Source organism: Nelusetta ayraudi, unplaced genomic scaffold (assembly GCF_046127955.1).
Source record: "Nelusetta ayraudi isolate G7.1 ecotype Tasmania unplaced genomic scaffold, CSIRO-AGI_Nayr_v1 ptg000052l, whole genome shotgun sequence".
NCBI lineage: Eukaryota > Metazoa > Chordata > Actinopteri > Tetraodontiformes > Monacanthidae > Nelusetta > Nelusetta ayraudi.
The window spans coordinates 4,182,156-4,200,654 of record NW_027466102.1 but is presented as its reverse complement, the minus strand read 5'-3'; positions in this window follow the sequence as shown (position 1 = coordinate 4,200,654).

Below are 18,499 nucleotides of genomic sequence, written 5' to 3'. Positions count from 1 at the left end.
TGTATTTGTCTAAGTCATAACCATTCATAACACAAAAAGAACAAGTTCAAACAGATTAAGGTGAATGATTGAGCGAGCCACATCACACACTACTGATGCTGAAACGTATACAGGGATTTACAGAAAATGTTAATAGGTGATGCTTCAGTAATATCATGTCATGACAGTAGGGTATTTACGCAAAACACCGCAATACAATGGTCTCTTTTCCATGTTAGTTGCTTGATTGAAATAAAAGCTGTGGTGGCTTTATTTGTTTCAATAATAATGTCATGTGACCTTTTGTTGTGCGTCGTCTAGGTGTCATGATGTCAGAATGTCAACAGCATGGTGAAGAGGACCGTTGACATGCGAGTCATCATCGAAGCATTTAGCGGTTGATTGGTGGATCAGCCCATCATGTTGAACATTTGGACATATGCTTTCAAAGTTAATAGAAGGTCAGATTAAGTCATCAAGGTAATGGTGCATTTTAGGTGCATTCTGAAAGCCAAATATCCCAACTGTCTGTGAGTAGTGCATATATGAGGGCAGTTTCCCGGCACCGTTTTCTTCAGTGCACTAACCCTTCCTCTCATAATAAACACTCCAAGAGAGATTATTTTTCCTGGCCACTCTAAGGTTGAAAAATGAGTTCATGGCCGCTCTTCGGTGGCTCTTCATTGACCCTGTTAGCAGCAGTCTGAGTGGCTAAAATACAGATTCCTACCTTTACACCCTTTTATCCATTTTCTAGTTCAGTGTCAGCATCCCCCACCAAATCCGCAGAGTTAAGTGCACTATCACGGCAAAGTGATGTCGTCAGCAAACCTGGTGTGGCAAGACTCGTAATTCACTCCCTAGACGTGTGTTCCCCATATATTGGGTTAGCGTCAAGTCCATTCACTGCATGGTGCACAATTGTTTTCTGTGAGGAGCTGGCTTTTGGTTGCCACCAGTCCTGGACGGAGCTTCGTGGAAGTAACAAAGACCTGCATTTGATTGTTTGACCAGCAGGAATCGCCAAAATTGGTTGCAAAATGACTAAAAATCAATGTCTGTCAATATGGAAAGGAGTCATAAATTCATACTATTACAATCTGATCTGGTTCAAATCACTAGTAAAAAAAAAAATAAATGGAAAAGTAACTGGAAACTCAGTGGGTGCAAAGTGCTTGAAGACGCCTGACGAATTATTCACAAACCAGTTGGTGACCAGTGGGTGGCTTTTCTGTCTTGTTCCATCCAACCGGGCACAGAGGTGGTTTTGCCTGCATCTATTGGCACTCGCCCCTGTCGTGAAGCACTTAGGTAGAATCCGGAGCTAGACAACAACCTCACCAGGCATCAGCTGGAGAGCTCAAACAGTTATCAGCCAGGCTGAAAGCCAACTGTTCGCCAAGGGACGGCAATCATGACATGTTTCAACCCGGAGCAGTGTGAACACAGGCCCAAGACCAACCAAAAATCCTCCTTGGTGTTTTTACTGGCGCTACCGCTAAGCCAAAGTGTGCTTGGCCTCCAGTCAAAGCAGAGCAAACGCCAACGAAAAAACCTCTCGACAACCTCCGACTGCTCCACCTCCACCGCCCCCACACTGCGTGCTTCTTCACCCGAGTCTGAATTTCCCGCAGCCAAGTTGTACTGCGAGTTCACTGCCGGCCACTCATCACTGCTGGTGTTTACTTCTCTTTCTTCCCTCTTTTTCCTTGTCACTCCAATGTTTCCCTCCCGCCGGTACAAAAGTCCCCTGCGCTCCAGCCTGCGGCGTTTCTCCGGCCTTGTCGCTAACATTCCCAGGAAATGGGACAAAAGGATGCGAGATGCGTCGAAATCTCCTTTATGTGCGTTCACAGCCGCACAGAGATGTCGGATACACACCATGGCGTGGAGCTCGTGGAGGACCTTACGTAAAAACACACTGCAGCAGGATGTCGGCGAACAATTGTGCCCTTATGAAATCCTCCCACTTGTAATCATTAGCCGAAGCCGCTGACGGTCTAATTGCACGTCCAGCCTGAGTGCAAGAGCAAGAAAATATTTCACACCTTCGGAATTCTTTGCTTTTCTGAAGTATAATGGAGAGGGCGGGGGGGTGCAGGTCTTATCTATTCAGCGAGGCAAACCACGCTCTTCAGATCTGGTTCCTTACCTCATTGACACGTGCCCCTGCTCCCCCGCCCCACCACCACTTTCTTCCTTTAATTCGGATCAGCGACGCCTCCCTCGTCTCAGAAGAAATGAAACGGCGGGCAATTAGGTGAGTCGTCTCCAGAGCTCGCTGACAGCAATTACAAGGTGTGACGAGGCAAACGCTCCGCAGCGGCGGTTCTAAGACGGGTCTCTCTCTCTCTCTCTGCTTTCCTATTTTTTTTTTTCTTTAACTTTTATTTCCAGCAAGGGGACGGGAAGAGGGACCGGGCGGGGTAAGGGGGTGTTGAGGAACGGCTGGTAGTGATAAAAGAGGAGTTTGGAGGAAGAAAGCGGGCAGGATGTGAAGGCGGGGTTGCAGCGGCCAAGGAGAGGAACGCGATCAAAGCGCGCCCGTCGCGGCTTTGCTTTTTTTTTTTTTTTCGGCGGCGGCTCCGGGCAAAGTCGAGAGGAAGGCAGAGACGAACGTCGGTGTGTGTACTCAACGGAAAACAAAAAACACAAAGGCGCCCTATAGAAAAACGTTCACATCCGCGGCTGTGTTATTCGCATGCTCCGGGGACGGCGAGGGAGGGCGGAAACAAACAAGAGACGCTGCAACACGCCCACACACTCTCAGAGATTACTGGATTTAGTACTTTTCTCTGCTTCTAATGAGTCTCACTTTAGATGTGTTCCCTTTGAAGGCTGGCCTGTCCTGCTTTTAGTGTCGGACACGGTCGTCCCGCCGTCGAGTTTCACGCCAATCCTGCTAATTGTGTGAAAACAGGAATCCTGGAGTAGCAGGTTGGGTCGAATTTGGTTGAACTTTGTCACATGCGCGCTAGTGGGTTACGCAGTTATGAATAATTTGACTAGTCCCAGCCAGCCCCGCGCAACCTCAACCGTAAGCAACCCCCCTGTCATTTAAAAAGACCAATATGTCTTTGAGTACTGCTTTTTTAGTCCATCAAAAAGGTGGTTGTAAACAACCTTAATGGGCCAATGTTGCTTCCAAGTGCCAGGTGCATGAAACAACAACAAACAGAATACAATAACATATTTACTACACCAACCATCATAGCATAGTTTAAGATTTAAACCCTTTAAAAAACGTTTCCATCTTTACTCCCAAAGCAGTTTATCCTCTCTGATTGTTCTTTTGTGACGTCTGCGTGTGCATTTACCATATGTGTCTACATTATTGACATTACTGAATGTAATAGTATATCAAAATAAAGTGATTTATTTTCAGCCTACCAAAAATAACTTCTTTTTTATATATAATAAAAATCCCACCATACATTATTTGACCCACCCCAGCCCACCTTGCCAATAAAACAAAAATGTCCGGACTCGGCACAGCACGACCTGTGGGTAACTCATGGGCACATGCAGGTCACAGGTTGCATCACTGGCGTACACTGCTGATCTCTGGCTAACACCGTAACTGATAACTGACGCCAGGCCGGCGCTGTGGCAGAAGGGGACAATGAAGCAGCGAACAATTCGCGAACGAGGTTGGACAGAACGTCGGAACGTAATTGAGGAGTTCAGAAAGGTGAACCTCGGCAGATAAATGCTTGACAGTCTTGTGAGTTGCTGAACTTCATCATTTCTAACCGGGGAAACGTCTGTCCGCTCTGCACTCGCTGCGCCATTCAACCAGGGACCCTGTGAAGAAGAAGAAGAAAAAAAATCCAATCTAAAACACCTTTCGAACGCATAAATAAACCAAGTACAACCAGGAACAATGTAACAATGGAAGTACTCCCCGTGGACATAACCTAAGGTCTCGGATTGATGGAAAGGAATTTTGGGGCTATTTCTTGACAAGCTTGCCTTTCCAAATCACCTTGACTGAAAACAGCCTCACACGCTGAGGATGTGGGAGAGTTGTAAAGTATTCTTAATTCTCCTTGGAACTGCACGAGCCAAGCGCTCATTTTTTTATGCGCGGGCAAAGTAAAGCCGCCCGTGTCGTGAACAAAACGCAGAACAGCGATACAGCAGCCTGGTGCAGCGATACAGCAGCCTGGAGCAGCGATACAGCAGCCTGGTGCAGCTATACAGCAGCCTGGTGCAGCGATACAGCAGCCTGTGCAGCTATACAGGAGCCTGTACAGCTATACAGCAGCCTGTGTAGCTATACAGCAGCCTGGTGCAGCGATACAGCAGCCTGGTGCAGCGATACAGCAGCCTGGTGCAGCTATACAGCAGCTTGGTGCAGCTATACAGCAGCATGTGCAGCGATACAGCAGCCTGGTGCAGCGATACAGCAGCCTGGAGCAGCGATACAGCAGCCTGGAGCAGCGATACAGCAGCCTGGAGCAGCGATACAGGAGCTGGAGCAGCGATACAGGAGCTGGAGCAGCTATACAGCAGCCTGGTGCAGCGATACAGGAGCTGGAGCAGCTATACAGCAGCCTGGAGCAGCTATACAGCAGCCTGGTGCAGCGATACAGGAGCTGGAGCAGCGATACAGCAGCCTGGAGCAGCTATACAGCAGCCTGGTGCAGCGATACAGCAGCCTGTGCAGCGATACAGCAGCCTGTGCAGCGATACAGCAGCCTGGTGCAGCGATACAGCAGCCTGGTGCAGCGATACAGCAGCCTGGTGCAGCGATACAGCAGCCTGGTGCAGCGATACAGCAGCCTGTGCAGCGATACAGCAGCCTGTGCAGCGATACAGCAGCCTGGTGCAGCGATACAGCAGCCTGGTGCAGCGATACAGCAGCCTGGTGCAGCGATACAGCAGCCTGGTGCAGCGATACAGCAGCCTGGTGCAGCGATACAGCAGCCTGGTGCAGCGATACAGCAGCCTGGTGCAGCGATACAGCAGCCTGTGCAGCGATACAGCAGCCTGGTGCAGCGATACAGCAGCCCGTGCAGCGCTCAGTGTTGCGGCTAAACATAAAGGGATGGTTCAGGGCGTGACTGTATTTCACCCATTCAGCCGTGCTGATTAGGAGTGTGAAGGCTCGGCGTGCCTCCCTCCAGCTGGGAGGCCACGGAGTCACGCTGTTGGTACCGCCGCCACCAAAAAGGACGGCTGCTAATGCGAGGCACGTGGATCAACCCGGAGAAGGCTACCTACCATTTCAACAACAACTTGGCTGCCGCACTCCTCAATCAACAGAGAATGTTCCAGAGGTGCCATGTGAATCACAAAATGTCAGCAGAGCCTCTGTGTGTGTGTGTGTAAGTGCTGCTAAATTAGAAGCTATATATATATATATATTTTTTTTTTGCAGAGGAAAGAATCCCTTTTTCATCCAAACAGATTAAGATGTGCTTCCCAAACAACGGCTGTTGGGATTTGCACTGAAATATACTCATTAGTGTTTTCTTATTGGTTTAATTTACTCTCAGTTTGTAGCTCTGAAATTCTCCTTCTTCAGCACAACCGACTGATGAAACAAACCAATTCATCTCGTGCTCCATTCCCCTTGTTTTGTTTTTTTTTCTTTTTTCTTAACATTGTCCAGGACAAGATCACATTTTCATTTGCCGTGAATTTCATACAGTATGTCAATGTTAAAGCAAGAAAGAACAAGGGAGTCAAGTCAAGGCTGACTAGTGGGCGCCCACCTGTCAGACACGCACACAGACGGGCAAATTTCATTTCATTCGCCCACGTGGTTTTTAAATGCCATACTTGAATGTGAATAATACTCAATGTTGAATAATACATCAAAGCCGCGGTTTGCGGACAAAAAGAAGCACAAAGCAATTTCATGACCTCACTGCCGTTCAAGTCACCAACTAACACTCACATAAATTTGATTCTCGACAACTCCAACGCTGAAAATTACTCCGCAGCCCGCGAGTGCCCGTAAAATATGATGCAGCTGTTCTTCTGCATTTAAATAACCTGGGATGAGCAATGGGCCCTTGGTTCCTCCGGCTGCAGCGAAAAGGCCATGGTATAACAAATGATAAACAATAACCAGACATATGCTATCTTGAGACGGCGGCATCATTACTGTTAGAAGCAGGCACTTCTCCTTAAAGCTTCCAAAGCGGATGGCAGCAAGAGGGAGGAAGCGACACCCCTGTGAGCTCCCAACACAGCTGGACTGTTGAGATCTCATGCAAGAAATTTGAGTGTCCAAGCTGTTGAGGGTACATCCTGCAGCATGCCCTTAATGAAAAATAAATAAAGCAGAGACAAAGGAGCGACTGCAAGCCCCTAGCTCCAGCTAAGGAGATTAGCCAGGATACTCAAGGAGCTCCATGCAATTTAAGCATTTTGATGAGAATAAAGCACAGAACTTGATATTTTCTTCAGCTCAGTGCAGGTTTTTAGTCATGCAATAACCTTTGCAATACAAAATCAATCAATCAATCAGCGCAATAGCTAACGTGCCTGCGCTGGTTGATTGTGCAATACCACAATCAACCAGAGCTTTATTGTATAAAACAGAAATAAATGGAATGCAACGTCCTTCTTCCTGCCACTGGGCCTTTGAATGCTGCTGAAAATGACAACATGTATTGTAGGTTCATTATTTAAGGCTTATTTATTCTTTTCAGTGTCCTTACTGGTTATGTAAATGGTCCAGTGTTCAATAAAGAGGTAAGAAAAAACAAACCAGCCCTTTTGACCCTGTCACAGCCGCCTCTCGAAGACTATTGATTTGTCTTTTACTTTATTAATCTTTATCGTTATCTTTAATCGCGACAGAGGTGTTCGAATGCAAACCTTTGCGATCGCAGTCGCGGCGACAGGAAATTGCAGCACGCACTACTAGCCCAAAGATATGGAAAGCTTGCAGTGATTTTGCAAAACCGAAGGCAGCCAGCGCACGAGATGTTTGTTCAAAGCGATGTAACAGGGTCACTAGAAGTTGAACGCGCGATCATTACTTTGATGAAAAACCTGCGTTTCTCCCATCGTGCATTATTTGAAGGAAAGCCGCGGACGACGGAAGGAATCCGTCGCGAAAACCAATGCGTGTGCCGCACGAAGCGACGCTTCCAGTGAATCACAAGTGCGTTGTGTTATTTGGAAAAGTAGAAAAGTGCTTTGCTGGCAAAAAAGAAATAAAAAGGAAGGGGAAGAGAACGAGTGAGAGTCGCAAAACACATTTGCCCTTGAAAAATACAGTAATACTCGGCTTCGTCAACCGTGTTCCCCAGGTGTAAGTGCTGTGAGGTCAGCAGGCTGGACGCCGCTCACCTGGCCACAGCCAGCGTGCCTTTTTCTTTTTGATGCTGGAATTCACGAGTGCGACTCGGGTGACGGATTTAGCGAGCCGCAGTCAATCTTATCCGACGGTGACCTTATCCAGGCAACAGAGCTCCGGGCAATTGGCTACAACGGAGAGGGTAAAAAAAAGACAGGCGGAGAGACAAGCGGGTGATACTGGAGACAAAGAGAAGGAACAAAAAGAGATGAGAGTGATTTAAAGAGGGAAAGTGGAAAACGAGGAGGCAATTCTGCTGAAAGCAGGTGGGCTTTGTGATGAAAATGAGTCCTGTTTAGGGGCATAAACACCCCTGTTTTCAACAAGAACGTGTGAGGTAACTCATAACTCTTCATCTAAAAAAAAAAAACTACTGGGTATCACTGAACCCACACGCCAAATAACGTTCTATCGAGCAGGGCCTTTCTTTCGGCAAACTCTCGGTAGAATCCCATGTTGTTTTACGTGCGGACTTTCAAGCTACTTACTGTAATATTGGAGTGACGCCGTGGGCGAGCAGCCCTGCAGGCCCGAGGGAAGGTTTTCCAGGTGTTATTACCGGCCTGAGGCACTGCATTACTGCAAAGATCAACATTGCCCATGGCAAAGCCGCAATCTGCAATATATGCGGCTGCCGCAGTGTCAAATAAAAGGCTGACAACCTTTGGCTACAATACGTCAATTAGGAGTCATTCTGATGGCAGCAATAACCAGACATATGATATCCATATGTTTGGTTATTGTCAGTCACAGTGAGTCCACGCGAGAGCCGAGACGAGAGGTGCGCACATTTTTTGAGCCCCTCATTTCACTCGTTCCAGCACAACCGCGTCAATTATCACAACCCGCCTCCACCTGCAACCGGCTGTCATTACATAGACCAGTATGTTATTTTCTAAGATGAACGAGCGTAAGAGTATATCCATATAAAGTGGTTTATTTTCAGCCTGCTAAAAATACAGATTTCACAGTTTGTACAAAAATACATCAATAAATAAATGCTAATATACATCATTTGACCCGCCCCAGCCCAATAAAGTGAAAATGTCTTGACTCAGCTGTGAGTGGCTTCAGATTGTGCTCATTTTTATTGGACAGTCGTAAACTCTACATTTAATTAAAGGTGGTTTTATTCCACCTCGCGCCTGTCTGACGTCCCTCAGTGCGTCTCAATAATCCATATGCACTGAGAGGCGTTCAATGTTGTCTAGAGTCTATAATCAAATACAACATAAACACACACACACACACATGTATAGACAGAGAATTTTTCTTTTAACTCAATGTTTTTTTTTGTTGTGTCCATTAAATATTGAATTAACGGCCCTAAAAGATCCATGTTTAAAAGAGAAAATCTGCAAGTGCTGTTTAGTAATCTTAACTTGAACTAGAAAGTGCCACCCAACTGTCAAAAGTAAAAACTAATAACAACACCTAATGACATCTATTGAACAATGCTGCCATGCCAGGACTGCGTTCGCAGGAATCCTGCTGTCATCAAGACTGAGAGGATGCTGATTAATTCTTGCCTGGATATTTGAAAATAAGATGGAGCTTTGGAAGACGTGGATATGAAATCTTGGGATCTCACTGGTCTCAAACCACACTGCAACTGTAATTTGTAATTTTTAAGATTTTTCTTAAATAGTGTAATTTGTAACTTTTAAAGAACTGTACCCTTGCACCTTTTGTAATTTGTAATTTTTAAGATTTTTCTCTTTATACAATTGGTTCAAAACTCTGCATGCCTCTGCACTGTTCGGTTTCTTTTCAAGCTGCTGTAAATGCAAATTTCTCTTGGAGATTAATAAAGTATTCATCTCTCTACTATCTATCCATCTATACAAAATAATGTCCGCTAGCTGCACGGTTAGCAGGTGAGGTTCACGCGCTTCGATCTGCACGTGTCGGAATATTTTGTTCCTGATGTTCAACACGTGCGGCCAAAGATCAAACGGCCACATCATTCGATTGACGGCCCACCTGCTCCGCTGTGCCGAGCCTTGGCGGGCCCTCACCGAGCTCCCTCCGATTTTCAACCTCGGTCAAGGCGTTCGGAATTCAATTAAATGGCTGCTGCGAGCCGGGCCTCATCCTCTGCCCACAAGTGGATCCGCGGAGTGGTGAATGGGAGCAGGTGAGGCAGATGAATACTGGGGGGAATGAGGGGCTCTGGCTGAGCCACTGCTGCCCGTAGTGCGAGGCAGGCAGGCAGCCAGCTGGAGGGGTGTGTGTGTGTGTGTGTGTGTGTGAGAGAGTGTGAGTGTGTTGTTGAGGGGGGGGGGGGGGGGGGGGAGTGTGCCAATCCAATCAGATGTAATGGGGTCAAAGGTCACTGTTCACTCCTGCAAAAACCGCGATGGTCAACTGTCTGAGCGGGAGACGCAGCTGTGGCACATTGTGGGGAAGCGTGCGCAGCGCGCGGAAACGTGCGCTCGCCATCCCTGCACGGCCCCAGTACACGCACGCCGAGTACAAGAGGGCAAACAGAGGGGGAAAGTGGAGTTTTCGCGCTTTCGCTCGCAAGCAGGTCGATGGTGGAATTGACGAATCGACAATATTTGGCGGTTGGGAATAGCGGCTTATTGAACTTTCCGCCACCGCGATACGGACGGACGCACGTAAGTCAAACCATCTGATCATCTCCCCTCACACTGGCTAACTTCATTGTCCTCTTTCACCACCTCTCCGCACTTCCTCCAGACCTCCTGCCGGCCAGTCCCAGCTTCATCATCCTCCCACTGATATCATTCACCGTGACCATCTGAGTCTGGCCTGTCTGGCTTTACCTCCAGAACATCTATCTAGCTCCCACTGGCCCTCAGATGAACTCCTTCCACATCCTGCCCATCCTGCCCACTCCCAGTGAGAAGCCACAACATTTAAACGTCGTCGTGGTTGGCTAATTCAAAAGGTCTGCACTTCACAGGATCAGCACAGACTGCGCAAGTGCTGATGGGTCGATGATGTCACATGCTACCTCGCAACGTAGAAAGGCCAGGATTTAGACAGATTCAAGGGAAAGTGAACATCCACAACATGCAAGAGAACAAGATACATGGTCTCAATCAATACCTTGAGTGTGGCGCTCACAGAATGATAAACAGAGGTCATAGATGGTACTTATATGTTTCCAGATGTTGGGAAAAGTCAAAAAGCTCTCAGCAGTCACCATCTTTCATTGGCCTTTCACCTTGTATTTGGGGTGAGACTGATCAGAAGAGTCCTTAACAGATCAATTAAATCGATACTCAGCTAAAATTACATTAAAATAATAATAATAATAATAATAATAATAAAATCCTAGCTATTTCAGAGAAAAGTTTCAATATTATTTCAGGTCACGTTTAATGGATTTTGTCATTGTTCACAGTCACATCTAACAAAGTCATCTATTGTTTTTATGGGTATTCCTAATTACAGTGCTAGTAAGAGCGCTTCTAACACTTTGAAATCCTTATTGAGGAATCCATGTCCTCACCTCATGGATCAAGCGTAATTCGATTCAGGTCCTGTGTGTTTTGAGGTAAAGTGATTTGTTTTTTGGTTTTTTTTTTTGCAATTTCCTGCAGCTTTTCCCGGGCATTTGTTTGCAGCGCTGCCTCACGCATCATATAGCAACTCGAGAGCAGCAGGCAGGAGGGAGCGGGAGAGGATATTACGGCTTCATATAAGCCTAAATTGAATTTTACTTTGTTTATCAGCCCACGCTGCTGCCGGTAACGGGATTGTCTGTTGATTTGAACTTGAGGAAACAAAGCAAACACTGCGCGCAGGGCCAAACTAATGAGTGTACCTCACTCGATGAGCGACACCTTAATGTTGACTGGGAGTCGGCCCCAAGGATTATTATTAGGTAAAGGTGCAGTCTTTCAATCATTAGATCTGTTTGGTTTGTTTATTAAATGTTCTTTTTGGAAATCATACACCGAAAAAGCAAGCAACCCGTTTTCAAAAACATCATTATTATTATTATTATTATTTTAGAACTTTTCATTTGGAATATTTTAGTGTCCAATGTCTAATTAAAAGTGATTGATAGAATGTGAAGTGTGCAAAATTCTGTGCTTACAAGAGTCTAAAATATCAACCCTGATGCTTTGATTACTCCTCCATGGTTTACTCAACACAACTGAGTGTCGATAAAACACCAAGCTTTTGTTTTAGAAATGTTTACGTTTGTCACTAATTTAAAGCATTCCGCTTTTGTAATGACGGCCGCATGTTACACACTTGATACTCATTCTCTAAAATCACATTCAATTCGACGTTCAAGGGACCAATTGTCAATGCCATCCCATAATTTGTCCAGCAAATGTCAACGTCACCAAAATCACCTCAAGTTTGACCAACACACCACAGGAGATTCACAGGAGAAGCCACCAGAGACCATCTGCCATCTGTAAACTTAAAGGACTACACGTTGCACCTCATCTCCTCCGGCTGCGGTACAAAAGCATCATCCAGCCCGTCCTACTGTACAGCTCCACCGGCTTTTTCAACAACTTGCCAGTCAAAAACCGCTCCAAACTCACATCCATCACCAGAAAGGCCAGCAAGATGACCTGTCTTCCCACACCCACTCTCACAGACATAAACACAAAGGCCATTGCATGCATTGCGTCCTCAACAGAAGTGGACATCACGCACCCTCTCAACCACCACCTCATCCCACTCCCCTGGCCTTGGGCCCGCCTAGCCAGGAGCCTGATCCCCTCAGCCGTAGCGGCTCTGAACAACAGAGCCCGGAGGGAAAGGAGATGAACTGCACTACACCCATGTCTATGTTAATATGTCTTGTCCTGTCTAAAGGTTGTATTTGTAATGATGTCTAATGCATGTTGGTCAAACTGTGCGGTGCGCTGTGAAAAAGAATTTCCCCCTCGGGGACAATAAATAAATCTAATCTAATCTGATCTGATCTGATCTAAATCCCTGCTGATTTTCCTGCACTATTAATGTTCTTAGAGAATTCCAGTAGATTACATCATGAAGCTGGTTACAATGGGGTTCAATGCAGAAGTGAGGGAGTGTATTTTAGTTGGATCCAGTGGTAGGTGACTTTTTTTAAAATCACATGGGAACCTTCAGAGCAGGATTCTGCCTCAATCTGCAGATATTTTCCTTTGCCGCTTTGCAGCTGTTTTCTCCTTATCAACAAATCCCCCAGCCTCCCCTGTGCTGCCAACCACCTCTGCTCTGTTAACATCTGAGCGGCGGAGTCACAGAGACTCTCTGTGATTTATCGCTCGACATAATTGGCTCTGGTGGCGCAATGATTCAATTAGAACTGGGACAGTTGCGCGCACGTGGTGCACGCAGGGCGGGGCGGGCGGGTCGGGAGCGATGTGTAAGGGGCCTTTTAGAATAATACATGTGTTATAATCATTATCTTTTTCCCCTTGAGCCAAACTGCGTGGTAAAAATAACCCTGGTCGATAGTCCCCGGCCCTCTCCGCGGTATCTGCTCCCATTCTAAACAAAGCGTCACGCCGCCCAGAGCGTCTGCTTGGCCTCTCGGGGTCCCGCAGTCAGAGGTGGCGGAGTAATTAGATGGTACACACTGCCGCGATGCGCGTCGCCCTCTATTATCTATTATCCATCCCCAACAGGCCTGATTAATGCGTTGGCGTCCGGCTCGCCTTGTTGCCGGCCTTCGCTACCAAAACTTTGCCGACTTGGCCGCCTTCTCTGCCCACCAGGCGTGATGTAAATCCGCTTTACTGTTTTCTAATTAAAACAATGTGTTTGCATCCCCGCAGCGATCAGCAGGTGTCGGATTTGAGGCGCGCACTAAAGAGCAGGCAGGAGCTTTTCCTGTGTAAGGATGTCAATTTGACAGTGATTTAAAACTACTTTTGGGTTAATGGGCAGAAAAGCACATTGAAAGGGTTTTTTTATGAGGCGCTCGCGGGGGGGACAAACGGTCGTCTCTCGCCCAGCGGTCTTTATCGTCTTTTAGTGGGGGGGCAGTAAGTCCTTGAGGTGCTTCGCCAATGCGGACCTCCAGAGTGGACTTGAGAAGTCAGCTGCGCCCATTGAAATAACATTTTCGGAAAATTGAAAATCAACGTCAGGTGTATTTAATCCCCTTTTAGGAACCCCCGAAAACGAAACTCCCTCCCAAAGTGAAAGTAGCGGCCCGACGCCGAGTGAGGAGCAGCCGGGGTGAAAATCAATAGGTTTCCGCTTCTATTATGGAGAGGTGGGAGGAGTGCGGTGAGAAGGGAGACAGGTGCAACGTGAAGCGGCCAGTTTGGCGAAACAGGAGCGGCATGAGGAATGGAGGCGGATAAAGAACACGCAGTGTATCGTTATGCGATAAAGAGATTGGGTAGAGCAGCGAGGAAACAGATTTGTTGAAACAACTCTTCAACCTCCGACGCATTAAACAGAGATCAACCGCAGGGCTATGCGCTCTCATCAAGACTGAAAGTACATAAATGTAGCGGCAGATACACATGCATGTAGTCCCCTTTTTTTTGTAAATGGTCAAAAATACGGAAATGAGGATGGGTTGAATGTATGTCGGATGCCTGCAGGAAGGTGGAGAAAAACGCTGTTAACGTTTAAATGATAGAAGCAGCGAAAGACAAAAATTCCAAACCAGTGTTTGTACAGTGTTACTGTCACTTTATGAGAGCAGCCTCATTCCGGTAGGCCATGTAAACTGCTCAACGTGTATTCAACTGTAATACCCCTTGTTATTCATTCATTCATTCATTCATCTTCGATACCCGCTTATTCCTATTCAGGGTCACGGGTGTCTGCTGGAGCCTCTCCCAGATGTCTTAGGGCGAAGGCAGGGTGACACCCTGGACAAGTCGCCAGTTCATCGCAGGGCCACCCCTTGTTATTGAAATAGTGAATAAAGTGTGTGTTAGAGTGGAAATGATAAAGCTTCTACTTCACAAAATGGACTCAGTGATTGCGCTACAGCACGAAAGTGCAAGCAAATATAAAGCAAAAGCTGTAGTTAGTAATTAGATGGTTGGTGTAAGAGCTCACGATTACTAATGAAGTCAAGTCGTAATTAACACAAATTATACAGAGCAGTAGTTCTACTGCTGCAATGGGTTGTGAGTTGTAAAGTTGACCCACTACAGCGAAAAGTTCAACAAATTCTAACTGACACTGAGGCCATGGAAACCACTTATCTTTGCCTCGGAGTCACACAACAGTTTTTCCACAGCATGCAAGTCCGAGTTGGAGGAACTGTAGAATATAATGGAATAAATTCGATGTATATAGACATATGTCGTACTGTTCACGGTATATTATTATTTCCTTGGCTGTCGCAGGCCCGCAGATTCAAGACGGACATTTATAGTCCTTTTATATGAAGAGCAAACTATCATTTCACATTCAATGGGAGAAAATCAATTTGCTACTTAATGTGGTTGAATTGTTCTCCATCCAGCCAAAAGTAATTAAATCACTGACTGTGAGACAAGGTAGCAATCGGCTTGCTTTCAAAGCGTCAGCGCCAGCCAGCTGTCGGAATTGTCCTCAGGGTGGGAAAATACAGAGTTTCAGACGGTGCTCAAAACAAAGTACAGCGACAAAACACAGCTTGTTCAACTCCCACTAATCAAAAATAACATAGCATAACACGTCAGAATGGAGTTGAGATAACACTGCATCATGTCTAACTATATTTGCCGTCACGTGCGGAACTCGGCAGATGACCTCCAGCAACAGAGTCATCTGCCGAGTTCTGCACACCATTGCAAACTTGCTCTTTAGACGTTTTTGTGAACTGATGTGACCAGCTCCTCCTTTAAATGAATAAATACTGGCATTTCCCAGCGCAAATTGATTTCCCGTGGAATCGTTGCTCTCCTGCGGGAGTGATGAGCGAGTCCTGAACGAATCGCTCAAAACTCGAAGGTCATCCGCTTGACTTGCGAGTCATGATTCCTCATCTCCATTATCTCGTTTGCTGACTCGTTTCTGCTACCCAAGTAAGTCATGTCAAGGACAATGACTCACTTGGTCCCTCTGGGGGTGGGCGGAGCTTGAGTGGATATGGATTTCTCATTTGTTTAAAAAGATGGACAAAGCCTGTTTTGTTTTTTTTTTTTAGTTGTGTTTTTTTTTTCTTAAAGAGACCAACATTGAATTGCCAAAAAAATAGATAAATAAATAAATGAAAACAAATACAACCCTGCATGATGTTGTTTCGTCAGCAGGGACCGCCAAAAATGGTTGCTCTAATGTCCATTTTTTTGTGTGTAATTTTCCGTATATGTGGCCAAGGTTGTGTTTGTGGCTACAGTACAGTAGTCAAGTGTAATCATCTTACCAGCAGGTTGACAGATACTCAACACCAATCAACACATCCATATATGGAATTTTCTGACCAGTGGGTGACACCACAATGGCATTGTTGGCATTGGAATTTCTACATAGCCAGTGTGACCCAGTGACTCAAATCCTCAAAAACTTGATTGTTTAGGTTTAGCTTACTGACCTAGGCCTCGGTGGTTGGCTTACACCAACCACGAATTGAGTGTCCCATCACTCTCCTGCACCCTGTATGATTGAAGGGCTCCTAGCTGCAGCAGTGCAACATCAGCGCATCTTGAATGACAAGCAAAACTTTGAAGCAAAAACACGTTGAAGGGATGAAAGATAAATCAGCCAATGTTCTTTTAACTCGTGTAGCCAGAGAGGCTTTAAAGTTCAAGAGCTTTAAAGTTCAAAATACCCAGATGGAAAGTAGTTTTTGTGTGTGTGTGTGTGTTTTTACTGAATCTGTTTCTTCTCTAAATATCAATTGTTAGTTATCCAAGACAGTTCCACATTGTGCATGAATTGTGTCTCGGCAGGCTTACACGAGTTCACGGTCCACCGTGGCGGGTAGCAGACGGCGAGTCAGGTGGAATGGGGGTGTTTTGCAGTCATTGGAAGCGAACCTCATTTAAAATGCTTACAGCGTTGTTTCCGAGGCTTGAAACCCTGAACCTTCCTCAGGCTGAGATTCAGCTGCTTCATCAGGGGTTGTGTGTTTTTATCACCAACACCTCTCCTGATCTCTGCGCTTAACGACCATTAAGGTTATGACACGGAGCCTCTCGCTTTCAGGACATATTTTGTGAGTCGATCATTTACATTGCATTGTGTATATTTGTTGGCAATTTTCCCGACAAAGCAACAAAAGCTCCAAATGTTGAGTTAAGCAGATGCAACTACATGGGGCAAAACGCTGGGTGGATTGACGGATGACTTTTTATTGACTATTTTTTGTTGTCTGAGGGGAAACCATGGAGACTTGGATGGGAAAACGGCTTGGCCAGGTTGACATACTTTCCCCCTCCTATTACTGCTGGGAAGAAGCGGAGGGATAGTGACAGGAAATAGCCCATCTCCAGCTGAAGCCTTTATATAACCGACAAGATGTTTTCTGATTGAGTTTCTGCTGCTACTGGTTTGAAGTGCATGTGTGTGTGTGTGTGTGTGTGTGTGTGTGTGTGTGTGTGTGTGTGTGTGTGTGTGTGTGTTTGGTGGACAAATCATTAGATTCACTTATTGATTCAAACACGCTGCCGAGATGCTGAGAAAGCCTTGGACACTGCCACCTTGCCTAATCGTTGCGGGCGCACGCTGCTAGATTTTCCCCCGTCGTGTCGGCCGTGGCTCTGAATCACCCGCTGAGCGAAACTGACACTCGCGGGGATTACAAGTGCTTCTCGCTGAGCGGTCCAGTCATAAAGAGCTAGCTGCAAACTGCGCGCCGACGCCGCACGAATGAAAACGGCCCATTTACATTTCTCTGAATGCGGACATAATTCCCGCGGTGCGGTGCTGCGTTTCGCTCGACTCGTTCGCGAGGCCGTTGCGATTACAATCTTGTGTTTCTGTCACGCAAGCACTGACACGTGCGCACACAAACCATGCGGGTGTGAGATTGCGCGGCCACATACCGGCAACGTTTATTCTCTTTATATGGGTTGTCATCAACATGGAAATTGCATGGCTCCATCGACCCTCGTCCCACAAACGCTCGCTCAAAAGCGAACGTGGCCCAATCTTGTTGCTTTTTAAAAAGCACGACAGCAGCCATCGCAATTTTTCGTCGACGCGTCCAGCGGTCTGGTCATCGGCGGCGGCCCCTGGCAGTCCACGGCCTTCCACGAGCAGGAATAATACTCAGCGAAGCCACTGAAGTTGAAAGCACAAAAGCACAGGAATCTACCAGAGGACCTCTTGAATTTTTCATGCGTTTTTTTCTCTTTCATAAGAAACCAAAAATTTTCACTTGCTCTCAGATTTATAAGTTTTGGATTCATCCCATCAGATGAACCATCTGGTAGGAATGGTTTCTTTTCTAAGGAGCAGGAAGGACTAACGGGCTGGAAGAGAATGACAAAGCAGAAAAGAGGGAGCAAAAGTGGTTTCATTTTCAATCTGGATGTTTCATTCTCAATGCTCAATGTGGCAAAAAAAAAAAAAAAAAAAAAAAATCACACCGGCGACGACAAGAATACTTGTCAGATGGGACTCTTTGTCCGAAAAATGATGCATTCAACAGCGATGAGCTTGTCCTCCTCACCTGCTCAAAAGCTGTATGATCTCATTTGGTAGCTGGATGCATATGATCTGGTCCAAAGGCATATTATTACACACAACAACATAGTAATTACATTTTCAACACAAAATCGTGTGTTGCTGGTTACATGATGAGGTTTGGAGGCACTTTGATTCCTGAGGAAAGTTGCTTTTACACTCTACCATGACTAATGGGAAGCTCCTAATTACTAGGGGGGGGCGAGGGAAACTTTTACGACTCTGATGTAGACTAAAACTTTTTTTTCAAAACACGAAAAATGATCTTCTTTCATCTCCTATTGACACGCCAGAAGTTAGGCTTTTAAAATATCTACTGCACCGAGTGCGCCGTAAAAGGTTGAAAGGGCTCACGCACAAAGTAGAGGCATATATAATACTTGAATTTAATTGCACACAGTCACGTAACGTCTGGGGATTTATGAGCGGTGCACTTTAGAGCCGTATAAAACACAGGGAGCTGCTTTGCCACTCTTGTCTCATTACCAGCTCTATCGCCATCCGCACTGGCGAGCTGCGACGGTGAGGCTTCATCACACGTTGTCCTTCATTTGTTGTCTTTGTCTTTGTCCCTTGTAAAGAACCGGGCAGGGTGGCAGTAAAGGCATCAAACATCCACCGTATACCAGCCTC